General features: G+C 41.7%; 1 protein-coding gene across 1 annotated transcript in view; it reads left to right on the top strand.

Annotated features, from left to right (window-relative positions):
* Window positions 1-2,307: 2,307 nt before the first annotated feature.
* The window catches only part of LOC119648241 (neurotactin), a 133,837-nt gene continuing 116,532 nt past the window's right edge, over window positions 2,308-19,612 (top strand). Inside the window, exon 1 of the mRNA XM_038049870.1 lies at window positions 2,308-2,737. The gene's annotated coding sequence lies outside the window, so the exon portion shown is untranslated. The remainder of the gene's footprint in view (window positions 2,738-19,612) is intronic.

Below are 19,612 nucleotides of genomic sequence, written 5' to 3'. Positions count from 1 at the left end.
CCGAAAAGCCTGATTGCTAACTGGATGACTGCGGAATCGTAGAAGCGGATCGATGAATGGAAGGGGTTGAAGGCTCTATTGGCCGACGAGAGTGAGTGTGACGCGCTCGAACTCCGATACCGAGCGAAATCTTGAGAAGTTCAACGTAGTGTACGCCGTAACAAGAAACAATTTGCTATTGATCTGGTCGAGGAAGCGGAAGATGCCGCTGAAAGGAATGATTTCGGAAGTGTATATCGCATCACGACAGAGCTTGCATATTGCAAACTTTTCGATGACCCTTTCAGAGGCTACAATGTGGATGTCTCATCCACGATAACGAGCAACTGAAGAGGTGGAAAGAACGCAATCGTTCTTAACCGTATTACATCCGGTGAAGATTCTCCTCTGGTGGATGAAATGGCTAGTCACCGTAGCATACTGGTACGGATTGCTTCTACAAGTAAAAAAGAAGTCATTTCGGCTATCAATGTACTCAAACGGAACATAACAGGCTTGACGGTCTTCCCGCAGAATTTATCGCTATACCTGCGATTACTGAAAATCTGATACGAGAATCTTGGGAACCCGAAACTTTTCCCAGAAAATGGAAGAAGGAGATGGTTGTTAAGATTCTGAAGAAGGATACACTTTGAATGTGACAATTATCGGGATATGTGCGTGTTCCCTACCGTCGCAAAAACAATAGCAAAAATAATCTTGGAACGCATTAAAGAACATCTCGAAATCTTGATCAGCAGAGAGCAGGCTGGTTTCCTCTCCAGATCCTCCTGTATTGACTACATCAAAACTTTACGGATCATCTAAGAGTAGTACGGGGACTTAGGTCTTCGTTTCACACGTATCTGGAGTATTCTACGCTGAGGGGACATTCCGGAGAACCTAACAGGGTGACATATGATGGTGCAAAACGTCACGTGGTGCACCGATGTAAAGTTTCCGTGGAATTTGTGATTCAAAGTATAAGCCGTCAGGGTTGCGTATTGTCAACAATATTATTCCTTCTTATTTTCGTTGACGTTCTTCATGCTGCCTTGTCTAGAGGACGTGGAGAAGTTCAATGAACGATAACATCTTTCCTCAAATCCCTTGACTACGATGATGACATCAGTTTGCCCTCTCACTGGGTAATGGACCTTGGCCAAATGGCTATGCATTTGGAAAGAGAAGTACATAAAGTTGCACTGAAGACAAACACTAGCAAAACCAAGTCTCTCAGTCTGACGGGTCGTCGCAGTCCCCCAAGAGCATCGGCGTCGATCAATTTATATATATAGGAAGCGTGGTATCTGTCGACGGTGACTCAGGATTGGATGTTCCCCGACGCATTAACGGTGCTAGATCCGATTTCACTGCTTTGCCTAAAATCTGGAAATGCAATTATCTCAACGCCATGATCAGGTTGGGACTGTTCTGCGCTAGTATTCTTTCTGTGTTGCTACATGGGAGTAGCATATCGAAAGTGAACTCCACTGTTCGTCAAAAGTTTCAAGCCTTCGTGAACACCTGTCTGCTTCGTATCATCAGAGTACGCTGGCTTGACAATATCTCAAATGAAGAGCTTGGTAGGCACACAGGCCTGATACTTGAACGCACTGTGATCGGAAGGCGGATGCGGCAGTGGATAGGTCACACACATTAAGAAAGGAACAATAGTACAAAGTTCATGTGCATGAAATGGAACATGAGTCAAACCCGGGGCCCAAATAAGGTTAGTGCGTCATCCAGGATGCCGTCCTTTAAAAAATTACAATCTGGGAAAGCCCAACATTTGCACATTTAAGAGATGAAGCCTGCATCACTGCTGACATGAATGATAAAAAAAATTAGGAGCAAACCTAGCACCAAAGATGAGGAATCTTATCCTATTTCGCAAGTAGCACATTTCAGGAACCAGTTGTTAATGCGACTTCTTCAGAAATTCTAGGCACTATTATATGTATCTTTTTTGAAAATTTTATATCTTTTTTTTTTTGCTTTTTCCAAGAACGGAAATTCTAAATGGTTTATTCAAAAGACTGAATTTCCTTGAATTTTAAGCGTCATTAATTAAGAACCCAGTCATCATGGCACATGTTCATTAGAAATACAGTCAATCTCAAATTTAGATACTTTAGTACAAAGATACATCTTTTTTCGGTACAATCGGGCTAAGAGAAAACGAGTGCTTACAGCTCATATGAAAACTCTTTACAGACATGCTGCTGCGCTGTATGCCGGCTTGATTTCCCATTTCCTTGCAGCGAGTGTGCGTCCATGAAAATCGTCTGCAAAGCGTATACGGCTGATGGCGCGGCGTCAACCACGGAACGTAGCGCAACCACAGCAGTTTCTTGAGATAAAGCGGCGGCCGCGGTTGGAGTTTTGGGAAGTGACGAAAGTGAGCGTTGGCTACCAGTTTCCGTTTTGAATTTTTTTTACCCCAATAGTGTTCAGGGAGGTAGCCAGGATTTGCATTAGTGGTGAGCTGGTGACTGGAGATAGTAAGGAAGGATCGAGATTGGTGCAACCAACAATTTAGTGATGACCATAAATTGCAATCTGGATTGCAGGAAAGTGCGCGAGTGACGAAAAATTGACTTCGGAAAATTCTGTTGAGTTTTCCCCGTGTGGTTTCTGTAGTGACAAGGAAAGATTGTTGTAGTGCTTGCTTCCCTCGGCAGAAAAATAAGGACCGGAAAGATTCGAAAGTTTACTCAACAGATACAGGGATTTTTCTATGCTTTACAGTTTTAAGGTAAGTTCGTTTCGTCCTCATCGTTTCCTTCTCTTCAAAACTTCCATGCATGCATGTACATAGGAAAAAGTAAAATTCAATTATCCTCGCTGTTATCATGGGGAGACGACTGGGAACTTATCCAGATACGAACGTGCAAAATCATTGCAGCGGCAGCATCCCTTGTTGTGCATGCACATCACATCGCTGATCAATATTTCCCCTCGTTGGCATCTCGTCCCTCTTGACCGGAATGCAAGAGGGTAGTTTCCGTGGCGGAGGGTCGTTGTCTAGAGTTGCCATGCAAGTGGTGTTTGGGCTTTCTGTGAGAAATGCAAACAATGAGGTCTTGATCCTAATCTGCATGCATGCGTGCATTGGCGATAGGTTGCACATGAGCTCAAGGATAATATACTGCATAGAATACACATAATGAGAGGAACGTAAATTACCATAACCCCGGTGAAGAAGGAAGAGGAAGGATGACTCGAGCATTCTTACATTCCAGACTCTATTAATGAAAGCTAGTGAAATGCATAGCACAGTTTCCAGAGCAGGACTTATTATCTAAAATTTAAATTTGTAAATCTGCCTTGTGTTAAAGTTCGACCAACTATTACTGTCCTTTTCATCTAAAATAAAAAATTTTCTCTCAAGATTCATCTGTCTGTTTCAAGAAAATGTATCTTCAGCAAAAGATGAAAATCGCAATAGTTTTTTTTAATAAAAGATTTAGGAAAATTTTTTTTATCATAGCCGCATCAGGTATACATATTTTATACATATAAATTCATATTATCCTTCCTTTTCATAAAAAATGCGGTAGTATCTATATCTATATACGTTTAGGTCACCAAACCTTCTCCAAACTGCATTCTTTGAACAAGAAGATTTACAAGTATTATCCTAATCTGGTTCCTTAATCCCAAAAAATAGGTAGCCATTAGGGTAGCTCACAAGAACCTGCAATTACTCTATGAATCCTGGGTAAACTGTTCCTTGCACATACGAGTATAACACACATATTATTTCATTCTCTGGTTTCGCACTATGGTTTTTTTTTAAGATTGAAAATTTGAAATTACTTTGGGAGACGCAGCGTTTTATGTAGTCCTAATCCTACAGTGCTTGATGGATCACTATTTAAAATAATTCATTTATTCTTTAGTCTGAAATTTCAGAAAAAGGTTTCTTTTATGAATTCATATCTGAACGCATTATTCGTATCTTTTCTCTGCGATCTAAAAATTCTGTCCTATTATATGCGGCATATTCTTCCATTGTTATGTTAGGGTAGGTCAATATGTATGTGACCTACTGCAATTCTTTTAAAAATTACTTTTCTTCGGTAACCATATTATGTTTTATGCAGGTGCAAAACTAGGTTTCTGAGTTAGACTTAAGCGGAGTTAGTTGCCTTTCAAAATAACTGAAATAAATGAACAAACTTCCAGATTTCGGAAAAGATCGGGAAACTCAGTTATCAAGAGTAGGGGGTACTTCCAAAAAACACCAAAATAGACCAATATACGATATTTGTGTAGGTAGCAAGGCACCTAAATGGAGGTTACCTTCAGGAGTTCTCCCAAGTTGACCAATATCCTTTAGATCTAATGGACTAGGATGACCAGATAACGACAGGAAAAGATGCTTTGGCACAAAGTATCTAATATGTATAAGGGACAGGGTCCAGAAAAAAAGTGGTGTAGTTCAACCGGAAATTTACATATGAAAGGACTAGCAGTTCGGTGAATGGACAAAGAAGATGGGCACAAAAGGTTTTTGTTTTATTTTCCAGCCTTTCTTATTCTCGGAGCATAGCTTCCATAATGTTCAGTTTATTTTCGAACTTAGTGGTTCCATTCGCAAAGCGACCCTAAAATTGACTTCCGCCTGAAACTGCTTAAAAGTGTCAGGTCATGGCTGGGAGAAATAGTCTCCGCTTATGGGAAGCTTTTCGTTAATATCGACGTTTCATCGAAGAAGTGTTTTCCTGCTTTTTGGATAGGCTTAGCACCGAAGTGAAAGACGTTAGAAAAGCAGAACACAAGGAATGGCGTGTGATTCATCTGAATGGTATACCTATATCATGCAATTACTGTAGATACGACCAAACAGGATACCTCATCGAAGAATTTGGGGGTATTTTGAAGTTTCAATCACTACAAAATTAGATTGCCTTTGATATCACAAATGGTCTTTCTTTTCATTATGGTCTATAGCGATCAGTTGTAGATAGACCGCTTAGAGGATTAAAAACAAGTAATCCTCTAGGAAAAGAAGGCGTTGAAGGTCAAGCATAGATAGAGCAGCCATCGCTGCATAAATATCGAAACCTTCTCCAGGGGAACCCCTTTACAGGAAGGCTGTGTATTTTGGTGAATCATTCAATTAAATGGCTATGGGGCTATGGCTGGATTCTGACCGCATGAACCATTTATGCGTTGTATTTCTCATAGGAAAACAATGATAATATTTTTAAAGTTTGGATGCTAAGCCCTAAACGAAGGACTAGACGCTTCAGGTATGAAAGGTTTTGTGTATTTCTTTTATAAAGAGATTTCTCCCATTAGCATGTAGCATAAAATATTCACTTTCAAGTGGTATTGACATTCATAGTCTTGAATTTGCAGAGGAGCGACAGTTTTGACCTAGTATAACTCTGTTAGTAATAGCGCGATTTTCACCAAATTTGGCAGGATTATGCTCTATGCTGTAGTCTGTATTGCTGCATTTTGTGATTCTAGGGTGATCTTAAGGGGAGTTTTCCTGTCAATTACTAAAAATTATAGTAATGCACTATTATTAACTTTATTTGAACAGGTATCGGTATGGAGGATATTTCGGAGCCTTGGCACCATATAGTGGCAGAACCCTGATTTTTTTCAGATCTAAGAATGGGTTCGTTAAAAAAATGATCACTTTCAACCCCCCGTGCTCCCCACCTTTTCAACAAATGTCACAACAGCTTCGAATAGCACTAATCGAGACCTTTAATTTGACTATATTTGATGAAAAAAAAATGTACACCCCCTTTTCCATGTATGGGGACCCCCCGCTTAAATTCGACGTAAAAGGATGTAACTCACTATATGCGTTCACAGTTCCCACCTTTCTACCGAATTTAGTGGCAATCGCTACAACCGCCTCCGAGAAAAATGCATGTAACGGATAGGCAGTAAACCGATTTTAATAAGGTTTTGTGTTTACACAGAACCTTAAAAAAGGGGGAGTAAGTTGGTCCCCATTTGATCCGGTGCAGCATCAAGTTGATGCAGACTCAGGACCCTGCAATTCTCAAAAGAAAAACATAACCCAATCCTAAACAAAACACTCATCGAGTTTCGTTGCGCTCCTCGCATAAGTTTAGTGTATGGTATGCTTGCTGGTTCATTAAATTAACTGGGAGTAAGTACAGCAGGTCCTGAATCCTCGATATGGGAGGCACTGAGGCGAATACTCCTCAGTCTTACTTTTGGGAGATGGGAGTACTACAGACCGAAAACCCGGAAAGAATGAATATTGATGATAACACCAACAGAATTAAAATAATTTTGAAGTACTTTTAAAAAAATGGCGGGACTTTTAGGCCCTCCAATTTATAAAGTTTTGTAATTCTTGGACAGAGTCACAAGGCTATGCTTATCCCCAGGAATTTATTGTAGCACACCAAAAAAGACGATCTAGTTAAACTTTTATAAAAAAGACCAGTTGACATTGCGGAAGTTAATACAAGATGTCCATAGAGTGAGAAAGTAATCTCTTCTTAATAAATGCATGCTTATCAGTACGGGAGAATGGCTGGGGACTGTCTCTTAGTCTTTGATTTTCACAATTACCTAATTTACATTTGTTTGGATGGCTATGAGGTGACGGAATGAGGAAAGCGGTTGATTTAAGTCAAGTGAAAGCTCTTAAATAATACTCTTATGAACTTTTAATATTGACTGTAATATGATAGGTGCGGGTAATATCTATGCACGATAAAGTGTTGAAGGTCTTACTCTTAGAATCTATTTAATGGATGACTCTACACGTCCTTAAAATACATTTAAGTCCAGATATTTCAGAGTAAGTAGAATGACTCGTCGTTACCTCAGAAATGACTTCCTTGACGACTTTTTAGTTTGACCGTATTCTCTTAACCAAACTATTTTTTTTTAAAGATTTATTGAAAAAATAATAACAAAAAGAACAAAACAACCCATTAATCAACGATGTATTCCTTGTACCATAATCTCTAATCCCCGGAACGTATCGAAAAATTGTTAAGATACCTTTTAAGGTTTTCGTCATTCTTAAAAGTTCCGTTCTTATTTGGTTTGGCATGGAACGGAAAATTCTGCTCCACAGACCCAATGTTTTGAGAGCATAGTGAATGTAGCAGGACCGCTCAATCGAGTCCATTGAAATCTCCTTAACGATACTTGCTATATCAAATCGAAAATATGGAAAATTATTTGCCCACGTCTATCATTTTTTTTTCCACTACAACAAAAGTAGATTATAGTCTTTTTGGGATGGAGGGCTCGTTTTACGAAGTTTCTTGGTGCACTCCATTCCATTTTTCTTCTATTTCATATTAACATAACGGATGACTTTCTGTAGAGTGATCCTTGCTTGTGGCCGCACACTACTCAGTGCTGGGAAAGATTTGAACTTTCTTTGCTGGCCCATTTTTTTGCTGTCTTTGCAATATACGAGTCCCCAAAGCCCTACTTTTTGGGTAAAATCCATGGAACTATCATCATCAACGGCGGTCTAGATCTGCCTTAATAAGGAACTCCAGACATTCCGGTTTTGCGCCAAGGTAAACCAATTCGATATCCCTAGAAGCTGTCTGACGTCCTGACCCACGCCCACCGCAACTTGTTGAGCCGGATTTTATCCACAACCAGACGGTTGTGATATCGCTCATAGATTTCGTCGTTATGTAGGCTACGGAATCGTCGGAAGAGTGTAATACGTCTTCTCAATTCTTGGACATTTTTGATGGACGTCAAAATTCAAAGGCACTTTGAATCAGTGTCCATTGAAGTTGGAAAGTCGACCAAAACCTCATATATCGCTCAGATTAATGTTTACTCTGTTAACGTACCAATTTCTATTAGTTTCAAGGTTTATTTCTTTGTGAATATCAGAATGCTTTGGTCTTTTGGTTAACCATCTGCAGCACTTCAGGCTCAGGAGAAATTATAACAATATCATAACCATAGCTCTGCAAATAGAGTCCTCCCATACAGAGCGAGCCTGGAGTTTATTAAAAACCACCGACCATACGAACACATACTTTTTCTTAGCGTATCAGCAGATTATCTAATCAAAGACGATACTATTTTTGTGATTTTTACTTCGGACCCAGCGAAATGCGTCAAAGGTATTATATTACCAAACATATTTTTCCGATGTGAAAATCGTTTTGACGATGTAATGACGAAGTTGGTTGACCACCAGCCTCTTGACCTCATTACTTCGGTTTTGAATCCCAGTTCATTGAGAATTTATGTGTTCGTCTTTGTGCTTGTCCTACTATTGTGGAATTATCATTGTGAATACCCTGAAGCATAGTATCATTGACCATGAAATGAAAATAAGCTAGCAGTTACCTCTCTGCTTCAGTGAACCTATCCAAGGAGAGCAGGAGAAGTGTAAATTGAGCAATAACAACGATTCGTTTTAATTTTATAATTCCATTAGAATTTAGCATTCAATATTCTCTCCTTAGAATAACTTCTATAGAAAGATTCACAGGGCAGGAAGGGGTTCTTTCACTCCTCATAGTAGTCCCGAAATTTGAATAGGGGAATAACTTTAGTTAGTCGCTAATGAAATGAAATGAATGAAAAAGTCGAACGGCTTCAGCTCGACGAATAAGGGGACTGAAACACAGGAATATTTTTCTGTTGTGATACTCCTTTGGTTCTGTAAAAAATGTTTGGAACTGTTTTTGGACTGATTTTCCCCATGCTAAATTCTTCAGCCAACATTTGGTGGTAATGCATGTCAAATTCAACCTTTCCTGGATCATTCCAACGAAGAATACATTATCTGCTACTGCATAGCTTCTTTTCAATTGAATCTCTTTCTTCCTTCTTAACGGAGGAAAGTCAACTGATAGGAAAATCTCTGGACTCTTGAAAAATGTCTTCTTCATAGGCCTGCTGAAGTTTTGTTCTGTCAGATGGAACCACATCATTGGGCCATAAACGCCAAAATATATCATATATTAAATATAATCTTCGATTACTTCCAACAGCGGAAGCTACTTTATGATTCGCACGAAGTGTCGAAGATGTATTTAATGCTATGGTACTTAATATATGATGGCGTTTTACGGCTCTCAGTAGCTAAACAAGCTGTTGTCATCGGATTCGTAAATGACGTTGGAGTGGTCATAACAATCACCCCAACGAAGTAGGGATCAACCATCGCTGAAATACTTGGGAGTAATATTCGACTATAAAGTTAACCTCTAAACCCCACTTAAAGCTTACTGGGCAGTTACTGGGCAAAAAGCGGCGACTATCAGCTCAACATTGCGAGTCGTCAGCTCTGCCTTTTTATATGGGGCACTAGTGTGGGCGTCAGCGATAAAAATTGGAGAAAATCGCAAACAGACGCTAAGCACTCTCCGAACTTGTTGCGCCTACCGAACAACGTCTTATAAGGCAGCATGCGTGATTGCGGGGATGATCCCGGTAGATATTCTAACCGATGAGGCAAGTCGTTTGTAGGAGAATCAGGAAGCGAGCCAAAACAAGCGAAATGAACGTATGAGGTCATAGCCTGCACGGAGAACAACAACATAGGAGGAGAATGGCTGGTGGACACACAGGTTTATCCCCGACATAAGTGTGTGGACTATGCGCAACCACGGTGAGACGAGTTGATCTGACTCAGTTTTTAACTGGACACGGTGAATACAGGGAGTACCTCCATAGGTTCGGTCTCGATGATGCGGCTCAGAAGTGCAGCGGAGGTATATAAGGGAAGCTACTGCAAATAACGCCATACAAAGCGGTAGCAGCTCATTTAGAGTGAACAGCTAACACCTGAACAGCCCCGCGATGCAATACCACAACGCTGGTTGGAACGGATGCGTATCCATGATGGATTTTCCCCAGTCAAAAAAACAACAAAATGGACAAACAGACAGACATCGACTTGATTATAATAAGGTTTTGTTTCACACAAAACATTTAAAAGGGTATGACCTGCGGTTTCGTCCAGAGCAGAGGCAACTCATCAGACGCTGCCTCACCTCTGCCCTGGGAGCAGCGTGGCAGAAGTGGGATATTATGAACGAAAAAGTACCCCACCCAAATACCTTCGTACTTTTTACAATATTTGGAACACTTTAACTCCTATTTATCGATAAAAGAAGAAAAAATATAGGTTCACAATAAATGAACAACCTCAATCCCCAAAGGCACATATTTCTCGAAATTTCTGAAAGACATTCTCTTGCACAACATAACGTTTTATGAGGAAGAACCTACAAGTGATAAATTATTGTTGTATATTAAAAACCAGAAAATGAGGAACTCTCCAGGGCCAGATGGATCGTATGGAAAAAGGCACTTACTTTACTTTATCCTAATTAAACCCCACGCTGGGCGCCATTTTTGATAAGTTGTGATGGGAACGGAGAAATTGCCTTAGGAACCACAAAACTACTAGGATCCTGGCCGCAGCGAAAACTTTGATTCATAATGGATCCTGGGAAACAAAAAAAAAATTTCCGGAATACTGACACTGTCGTCCTAATCTGCTTATTCTCTACCACTTTGAAATTGACGAGTCTAACCAGGCTCGTTGCGAGCTGTGGATCACCCAGGCCTGGAATAGAAATACTTTGATAAAACTGAAATAGCTCGCAATTTCGGGAACACATATTTTTCACCCTGGGCCCGGTTTTCTTACCTTCTATCCTTGGTTCAGACTCAATTTAGACCAGAAAATAAGGATTTAGATAAAAAATTAAGAAATCTATTTAGAGTTCCCACATCTAGGGTAGACCCTGCAGCAAATACTTACATATGTGTCAATTAAAAGGTTCCCGGAAAAATCCGCATCGACAACACTTTCCCCTTTATGATAATATAGGCACGGCAGAAGAAAACTGCAGCATCTTTACTGAGATTGAAAAAGGAATACATCTGCATACTTTTTCCGAATCGTGTTCCATCCGCTCTACGATAGCCTCACAGCAGTACAGGCATTCTCGTCCTTCTATTGTGGCGGCCGGTACTTCTTAATACTCGCAAATACGCTATGGTGTTTGCAGTATCCCGTCCCAATCTGGAATTCCGCGCCTGGCGGTATCATTTAACAAACTTGACAAACTACCCCATAAAGCACGTATTCTACGTACATCAAGGAGCCGGCCTTGTTAGTGCGTTCATATATAAGTTGTTGCTGTTATTAAGGCCGTGTTCACCGTACATGAAGGGCCGGGTGCAGGATGAAAATTCCCACTTTTCTACCTCCCCGTAAGAGCATTAAAGCGTTGCAGGAAAACTACTGCACACACAACGATAATGATTTTTTGCACAGAAGCATGGATGAAAGTGTAGTCAACCCTCTTTCCCATCGTCCTGTCAGTAACCCTTGCATGTGCAAGGATTATAAATGGATCTGAAATGCGTATGAGGATTATGGAAAATAATTCATATCAGTGCCGTGACGATTACTTTTACAAATTATGGTTGACATTTTGGTGGAATGTTTTAAAGGGCGTCATAATTTTTTTGATAAATCCAGGCAGACTTTATTGGATGCTCATATTTAAGCACTCGGCAAGGTTTATTTCTGACTTTTTTTCTAAACAGAATAGAAATCCAGATCATATCTAGTTCCTACGATTTCCAAATGTTTTGTTGTTTGGAAAAACCTTGATTCAATCTAAAAATGTCGGCGCTGCCGAAGGTCTACTATGTTTCCTGTCTGCTTTGCTTGTTAATGAATATAGTACCCACTAGGTCAAGACTGTCCCCACAAAAATACACATTTGGGCACTACATGATACTACTTATATCCAATGAAATGCTGAGTCCCATAAGCAACTCGTCTTCAATTCTTAGATAATTTCTTCCATATGGACCGCAGATTATGCCACTTTTTTGAAGACAGCATCATGTGGTCAACCAACTTTCTCAATTGTTTCACTGGTTCCGATTCAGTAATTATTTCGCATTTAAATCTATGAATAAATTTTGTTTTTTAAAGTGTCCAACGTATTCCTTTGTATTTACTTTTTTAAGGTTTTGTGTTAGCTTGCTTTAGCTAGGTTTCCTTCCGTCTACCCGTGGGGTTCGTAACCGCGTCTTCCTCACTTGTTCTGCTTTTCGCAGTTTATCCTGGATTACTGCGATCATGGAATTGATCGTATCCCAGTCCTCCTGGCAAGCTACCATTTTCCGGATAAAATTTTCCGGTGATAGCACTTCACCTAGAGTTTCCTCTAGGTTCCTCCTTTCTCCCACGAACCTAGGACATTGAAAGAATACTTGCACTGGGTCCTCTGAGACCCCGTCGCAGTTTGGATAATTAGGTGAGGTATCCAATTTAAACCTGTACAGGTATTGACGGTATCCTCCATGTCCGGTGAGAAACAGGGTGAGATTGTAATTGATCCCCCCATGCTTTCTCTCCAGCCACTGCCCGATGGAAGGGATCAACCTGTAAGTCCAACGATCCTTTTCTGACTGGTCACATCGCTGTTATCATCTGCTTATGGATCTATTCTTTTCGGCTTTTTTTCACCTTCGATAAGGGAGAGATGGACCTGGTGCTATAAATGTTCATCATTTCGGTTCCCAGAATGTCGCATCATTCCCGAAATGACGAACGCTGCATCATCTGAGACGGTCCTGAAGGCAGAATACACCCTTAAGGCTATTCTTCTGTAAACCGTACTTTGTTTATGGACATTGTCTAAACCGTGCAGCGCTTTCCCCAAGCTGGGACTGCATACAGCATGATAGAACTCACCACCCTGACTATGAGCAGCCTGCAAGTATGCCGCGGTCCTCCTACTATCGCCATCATTCTTGCCAGAGCCATACTCGTGGTGAATGCTTTTTCGCAAGTATGCTCTATGTGCTGCTTGAAATTGAGTTTTCCGTCTATCATCACCCCCAAGTATTTGATGGCCGGCTTGGACCGCTTCTGTCTTTTCCTCCGCGAGTGCCAGTCCAGCACTCTCTAATCACGCCTTAAAAACACTGATTGCTTCATTTGAGTAGAACTCAGCATCCTCGAGATGCTTTGCGAATACAACCAGTGTTATATCGTCGGCGTAACCCACCACCGTGGCCTCCTCCAGAAACGAAAGGTTAAGTACATCATTACACATGATGTTCCACAGTAGTGGGCCCAGTACAGAGCCCTGTGGGTATTATACCAAAGTGTCCGCTCTTACAATTGGTGATCGATAATAGCGGCGAGGTACGTGGGAATACCAATCGTCGCCAGAGACTTTCGTATAAGGTTCCAATTGGCCGAGTTGAATGCATTCCTCACATCCAGGGTCACCACCACACAATATTTGCTGGTATAACCCTTTCCGTGAATTGCATTTTCAGCCAAGCCAGTAACCATTTTGATGGCATCAATGGTTGATTTGTCTTTACGGAAGCCATACTGCCTATCTGAAAGCCCTCCTTGGCTCTCGTCGACTGGGAGTAATCTATTATAAACTACCCACTCCAACAGTTTCCCCATAGTGCCTAGAAGACATATGGGTCTATAGGAAGGCGGTTCCCCTTGCCAGCTTTAGGCAGCAGCACCAGTTTCTGCCGCTTTCAGGGTGCAGGGAAGATATCCTCGGACATGCATATTTCGAACAGCTTCGCGAACATATCCAGTCTACCTTTGACAGCAAGTATGAGGACATTATTCCGTCTGCCGTCCTGACCCGGTGTTTTGCTGTCGCCTATTCGACTGCAGATGTCCAGCAGCTCGTCCCTGGTTACTGGTGGAATCGGCGTTACATTCAGGGGGCGCTTGAAGGTGTCAGTACCATCCTCTTGCTAGGGAAATAACCCCTGGATTAATTTCAACAAGAGCGTAGGACACATGATCTGCGTAGATGATCGGCCTCTAAATCGTCCTGTTACGATTTTAAAGGCGCTACCCCGCGGATTTATATCCGCTTCCAAACAAAGCTCCTTAAAACATTCCTTCTTACTCCGCTGGATGGCGGGCTTGAGGTTTTTGCGAGCTTCCCTATAGGCATGCTCCTTTTGCCCTAGATCGATCCTGCCTATTGCCCTCTTAGCCGTTCATCTGGCTCTGTGGCAAATCGATCGAAGGCTGGCAAGTTCACTATTTCACCAATAATTGGGTCTTTTAGTGGGGAATGAGCATCCCCTAGGCATCGACGCGTCACATGCTTTAGAGATGCTTTGTGTAAAATGAAGAGCTCTATTCATGGAGGCGCCTGGTTTGCTAGGCAGCTCTAGGCACATCTCCATGAATGTTTGCTCATTCATCGCTTTTGCAGACCATCCTGGTGTACTTTTGGATTTCGGCTTCCGGGGTGCGGGTCTTCCGCCTTGTGGCTCCGCCCTTAGTTCAAGGGTGATTGTGTGGTGGTGGCTGTACGTGTCCATAAGTCCTCGCTAACTTGCCAGGGCATGTCACGTGCTAGTGCAACGCTGGCAAAAGTCGGATCTACAATTGAACCAGATCCCTCTTTTCGATGAGTGTTTACATCACTTCCGTTGACCAGAACTACATCCAACTGGACGAATGCTTCCAAGAAGCACCGCCCCCTTGCGTTAGTCTCTTTGCTGCCCCACTCGATAGCCCCCGCATTAAAGTCATATCACCTTTAGACCTCGTCTTCTTGCGTCGTGAACAAGAACGTCTAACAGGTCTTCAAACTCAGGCAGTGTGAGGCTCGGTGGAGCGTAGCAGCTGTATACGAATACACCGCTTATTTTTGCCCACACAAAGCCACTAACCGCCTGAGCCATGTTGCTATATATAATTCTTCCAAAATTGTTGCCTCAAGGCAGTGCAGATCTCTTTTCATCGAGATCCTTGCACTGTATATAGATCTCATGTTTTTGGGAACGAACCGCATCATTCTCCCCAAGTGAGTTTATAACTTGGTTACGAAAGCCGTCAGTGTTTCCAACGCTGGATTTTTTCTGCTCAAACATGAGATCCCTTCTCTGGGTCCTCCGGATTTTGCTAACATTTCCACCTAAGTCTTTTAGGTTGGGGTCAGATTTCACCTTTTCCAATATCTCCGCATACGTTAGATCTCCTTTGCTGGAGATTACAATTGCTTCCGGGCGAATTTGCACCTTTGGTTTCCTGTTCCTTTTTTTGTTCACGACCTTAGTCCAACCACCGTTCTTATTTTCCTTCGGTTTCGCTTCGCTAGCCGGCATTCCAACTTTGGGCACTTTGGCCTTTCTGAACTTTTAGTTCCGTTTGTTGGACTGGTGAAAACCCCTTTTTTCCTTTTTGGTGCCTGTTGATTCCCCAAAGCTTCCCCCTCTTTGTCTCGCACTCTCTTCCTTGATCGAATGTCGATGATCTTGTGCTTTGGTGTCACTTGGGTCGCCTCTAGCACTGTTGGGACTGGTATGTCCGGTTTTTCCATTGGCTTTCCTTCTTCTTCCTGCGACCTGTTGTAAAGCACCCTGACGGCTCTCACTATGTTCTTAATGGCGTGATGCACGTTCTGCTTGTGCTTGATAAATTCGGACAGATTAACTACTTTAGTCCCAAGCTGCATAAAAGGTAGTTCTTCTGGGTCAGGGTTCTGTTTTCGGTGAGCCTTGGCCAGATTATTACTTTTACTGACTCCTTCACTTTTTTCAATTGATGAGTTCCCATGAGCTTTTTATTTTGCCGGCTTTGGTATTGGAGGAGTGGAGTGCTTCTTGATCAGATCCGATGGGTGTCTCAATCGCCTTTTTTGGCCGGCTATTTCCTTTTAGTCCATCATTCTTTGCCTTTGCAATTGGTGTTCTTGCCAGAGTTGTGCTTCGTTTGAATACCTCCTTCTCCAAATCTAAAACATTTGTAGCATTAGATGCCACGGTGGCCAAGTTGTCCATCACCGAGGTACTGGGTCGAGGGGAGCCTGCCTGCTCATTCCTAAAAGCCGCCGGTACTCGGGTTCCGAGCTCTTGCACCGTAACTTTACTCCTTCTCAATTCGTGTTGGTTTTATTTTCTGGGTGTCCTCCCATAGCCATTTTGGTCAACGCCCCAGAGATTAGCAAACACTAGCCCATGCACAGTCCGAAAAGAAAGTGCATGAACACATATTTACACATCAATAGGTATGCCCCAATCCGCGAGCTGGGGTCGCGCCTGATGGGAGATCTGGTCACTCCTCACTGGTCTCTCCGACTATCTGTCCGTCACACGCATTTTTCCCGGAAATGGTTATAGCGATTGACACCAAATTTAGTGGAATGGTGGGAACACGCATACAGTGAGTTACATCCTTTTACGTAATTTAAGGGGGGGCGGTCCCCATACATGCACAAGGGGGCTGTAATTTTTTTTTTCATCAAATATAGTCATGTGGGATATCAAATGAAAGGTCTTGATTAATACTTTCTGGAGCCGATTTTAGTTTTGATATTTGTTGGAAAGGTGGGGAATGTGGGGGGTCGAAAGTGATCATTTCTTTAAGGGACCCATTCTCAGCAACTGCCCAACCGAAATATCTGAAGAAAAAACAACAGGCTACCACTGTATGGTGCCTAGGCTCCGAAATACCCCCCATATCGATATCTGTTCAAATAAAGTTAGATTAGTTAAGATTTCTCGACTTGTTGAAGGTTAACAAGAAGAAAAACAGAAACAAAAATGTTCCAATAAGTGACGTCTGCGAAATACTTTATTCTGATATCGTCCCACGTATCAATGTTTTCTATCTTCGATAAATCGCTGGAACGCCAGCAAAGATTAAGTCCAGAATAAACTCAAGATACTCTTGACGAGTTGAATGGAGTGTTTACTCCCAGAGTTCTATCAAAATAAAGACTTTGTTTGTGCTCCCAAACTTTTTCATTAAACCCAGTGTGGGATTTTTGATTACAGAACATTTTCATTCCTAGAACCCAAACACACAAGTTCCAATCCGCAAGGATCGTTTTTTCTTTGATTGTTGGCTTACTATGTATATTCCATTCGATTTCCTCTGGCCATTGTTTATATTCTCTGAATCAACGAACCGAACAACAACTTTTTTTTTGTTTCAGCACTCGCGGGAAGAGTTGAATACTCAACGTATTGTTTCCATTTGATCTGGTTAATGTGCCTGAAACCGTTAAAGCAGCATATCATTTGGTTCTTATGTGTGATAGGAAGGAGAAATCGATACATATTGCAAATTGTGCCTTAAATTTGCATGTAAACACCAGGTACAGTGCTACACATGCCGGGGCTCGATACTCCGCATTCACGGTTCACGTCCATTGATATATTTCCCTTGGAAAGAATGAATCGTGCCTGGTCTGCAGGCACCGTCATCCGCTGGGTCAATACTAGCCAGCTGTATCCGTTTTCAGCTTTAATGGAATTGAATCGCTACCGCGCACTATATGTTCAGACGTGCATACAACCGACAGAATGGAACTACAATAGTTGTTGTTCGGCGGATGAAGGGAATTAGAAAAGAAGCCGTACTATGACTTGGACTTTTTCCACACAAAAATAACCTGCGAGTGAGACCTTTTTTTGGTTCATTGTGAGTATGCGATGGGATGTTGGCGAATGCTTCCATTTAGTTCGACTTCTGTGACTTGTTCAATCTAAAATGACAAACGAGGAGAAAATCGATTCTATATGCAGATTTTGCATCTGGACCTTAATTAGTTTTCGAAGAAGCAAGTCTGCTGAGGTACATACAAAGACCCGAATCGTGGCTAGGGTTGGAGAGGCTGTTCTTTGGTATCAAATAGTTTCCGTCTTTGAATATGCGTTCATGAAATAAACGATGTCAGGAAACTTTGTCTTCTTTTCAATCGTTCTCATTAGAAACAAGTCGGAAAACCCGAAGCTGTACCCTTCAGATATGAAAGGTTTTATGTATTTCCTTTATAAAGGCATTAGAGTACTCATTTGTCCCATTAGTAAGTAACATGTATTATATGCATGTGTTATGCGGAAATATCCGTCCATTAAAGAAGATGATTTTTCACTCCCCGCACTCCCCACCTTTCCAACAAATGTCAAAACTAAGACCGGCTTCGGAAAGCACTAATCCCCTCCCCTTCCTTTTGCATGTATGGAGACCCTCCCCCCTTCGATGTAGAATTATGTAACTCACTGTATGCGTGAGTGTTCACAGTTCCCACATTTCCTTCAAATTTGGTGTTAATCACTACAACCGTCTCTGAGAAAAATGCGTATGACAGACAGACGGACAGACAGTAAACCGATTTTAATAAGGTTTTGTTTTACACAAAACCTTAACAAGGTTCTCCGCATCTACCAGGAGCAGTTTTGTGTTCACCAGTATTCACTATAAGGCAAAAATGACAGTGGAATGGTCACAATCCAAGCAAAGATAATATTTCAATGTCGACCTTACTGAGCAATACTTTTTTCTGTCAAATTGTCAGCATAATCTATACATTTTCCCAGAGCTTTAGGAGCTCTTAGATACCTCCGTCTAAGAAGCTTTGAAACCAATTAATAGATAGTGACTTTTAAATTATAGGGATAGTGTCAAAGATAGTACTCTTGATAGCGATGCAGGGTTGCTGTTGTTGTCAAGAAAGATGCCATGCATATCAGATGTGACGTCATTCATGCATTAAGAAATATTGTGCCTCTTTTACTGGTTAGTATGTCAAGGAAGTCTATAACTGACAGGAATTTTAATTTTCCTACTTCTCAATATTTCAATTTGGCATCTGGTATTAAGTATTCTTCAACGTACTTTGACACTGTCCCAGAACATGTATAAAAGTTCAGTTACTCTCCGCACAGAACCTGCAGGTAGTGCCCGTAGATATTCCTAGCTTCCCCAGATGATAATTTGGGCGGCAGTGACCAGTGAGTATTCCCACTATGATTCGAAGGCTTTTTTTGGTGAGTTTTAAGCAATCCTTTGAGCGCTTGGGTTCGTATCCTCCATGAACAACCTGGACTGCTCCATTCCTGGTAGGTTCGCCCAGTATAGTTCCCTCAGCCGTTCCTCTTCATTTTTCAAAATCGTATCAATGAACTTGTTTCTGATTTCGCAAAAAATTTCTGGCCTTGTAGAAGCGTCCCTGCTCCCTTCCTGGCCAGTTCGTTCGATGCGTCATTGCTTTCTAACCCAACATGGTCTAGAACGCAGAGTATCCAGACCTTATTGTTGTGCGATCCAAGCGGGTTCAGTCTCTCAAGGCGTTCCTATGCCTGTTTGAAGTTCACCTGATTGGACCTGACTGTCTTGATCGCCGTTGGGCTGTCGGTCAGAATAGCAATATCCTACTACCTGTAGTTACTTTGGAGGTTCAAGGAGGCACATTTATTTACGGCATATATTTCAGCCTGGAATATACTAGTGTCCTTACCAATTGGTACAAAGTACGTTTTCCTTGCGGACTATCTCTGCTGTGAGGGATACGTTAGTGTGCCAAGCAATCATTTACTGGTTCACGCTGTGGGTAACTGCCACGCTCTCCCGGTTTGCTCTGTTACTCCAACGTGTTTCAAATTTCTTATCCAAATGAAACCTCATTGTCATATTATCCCCTAACAAGGACTTGCTAGCACTGATGGAGGGAACAAGTGGTTCCCGAAATATCGGTATTTGCAAAATAAAAGTCAACACTAGCGAATAGAAAAAACAAGTTACATTATTTCAAATAATTAATCGCTAGAAACACCGCGTAATTACGCTTATCTGAGTGTGATTACACTCAGA

The sequence above is a fragment of the Hermetia illucens genome, chromosome 2 (genome assembly GCF_905115235.1).
Source record: "Hermetia illucens chromosome 2, iHerIll2.2.curated.20191125, whole genome shotgun sequence".
Lineage (NCBI taxonomy): Eukaryota > Metazoa > Arthropoda > Insecta > Diptera > Stratiomyidae > Hermetia > Hermetia illucens.
Note: the sequence above shows the minus strand (reverse complement) of the source record. Positions and strands in the feature narration are given on the sequence as shown.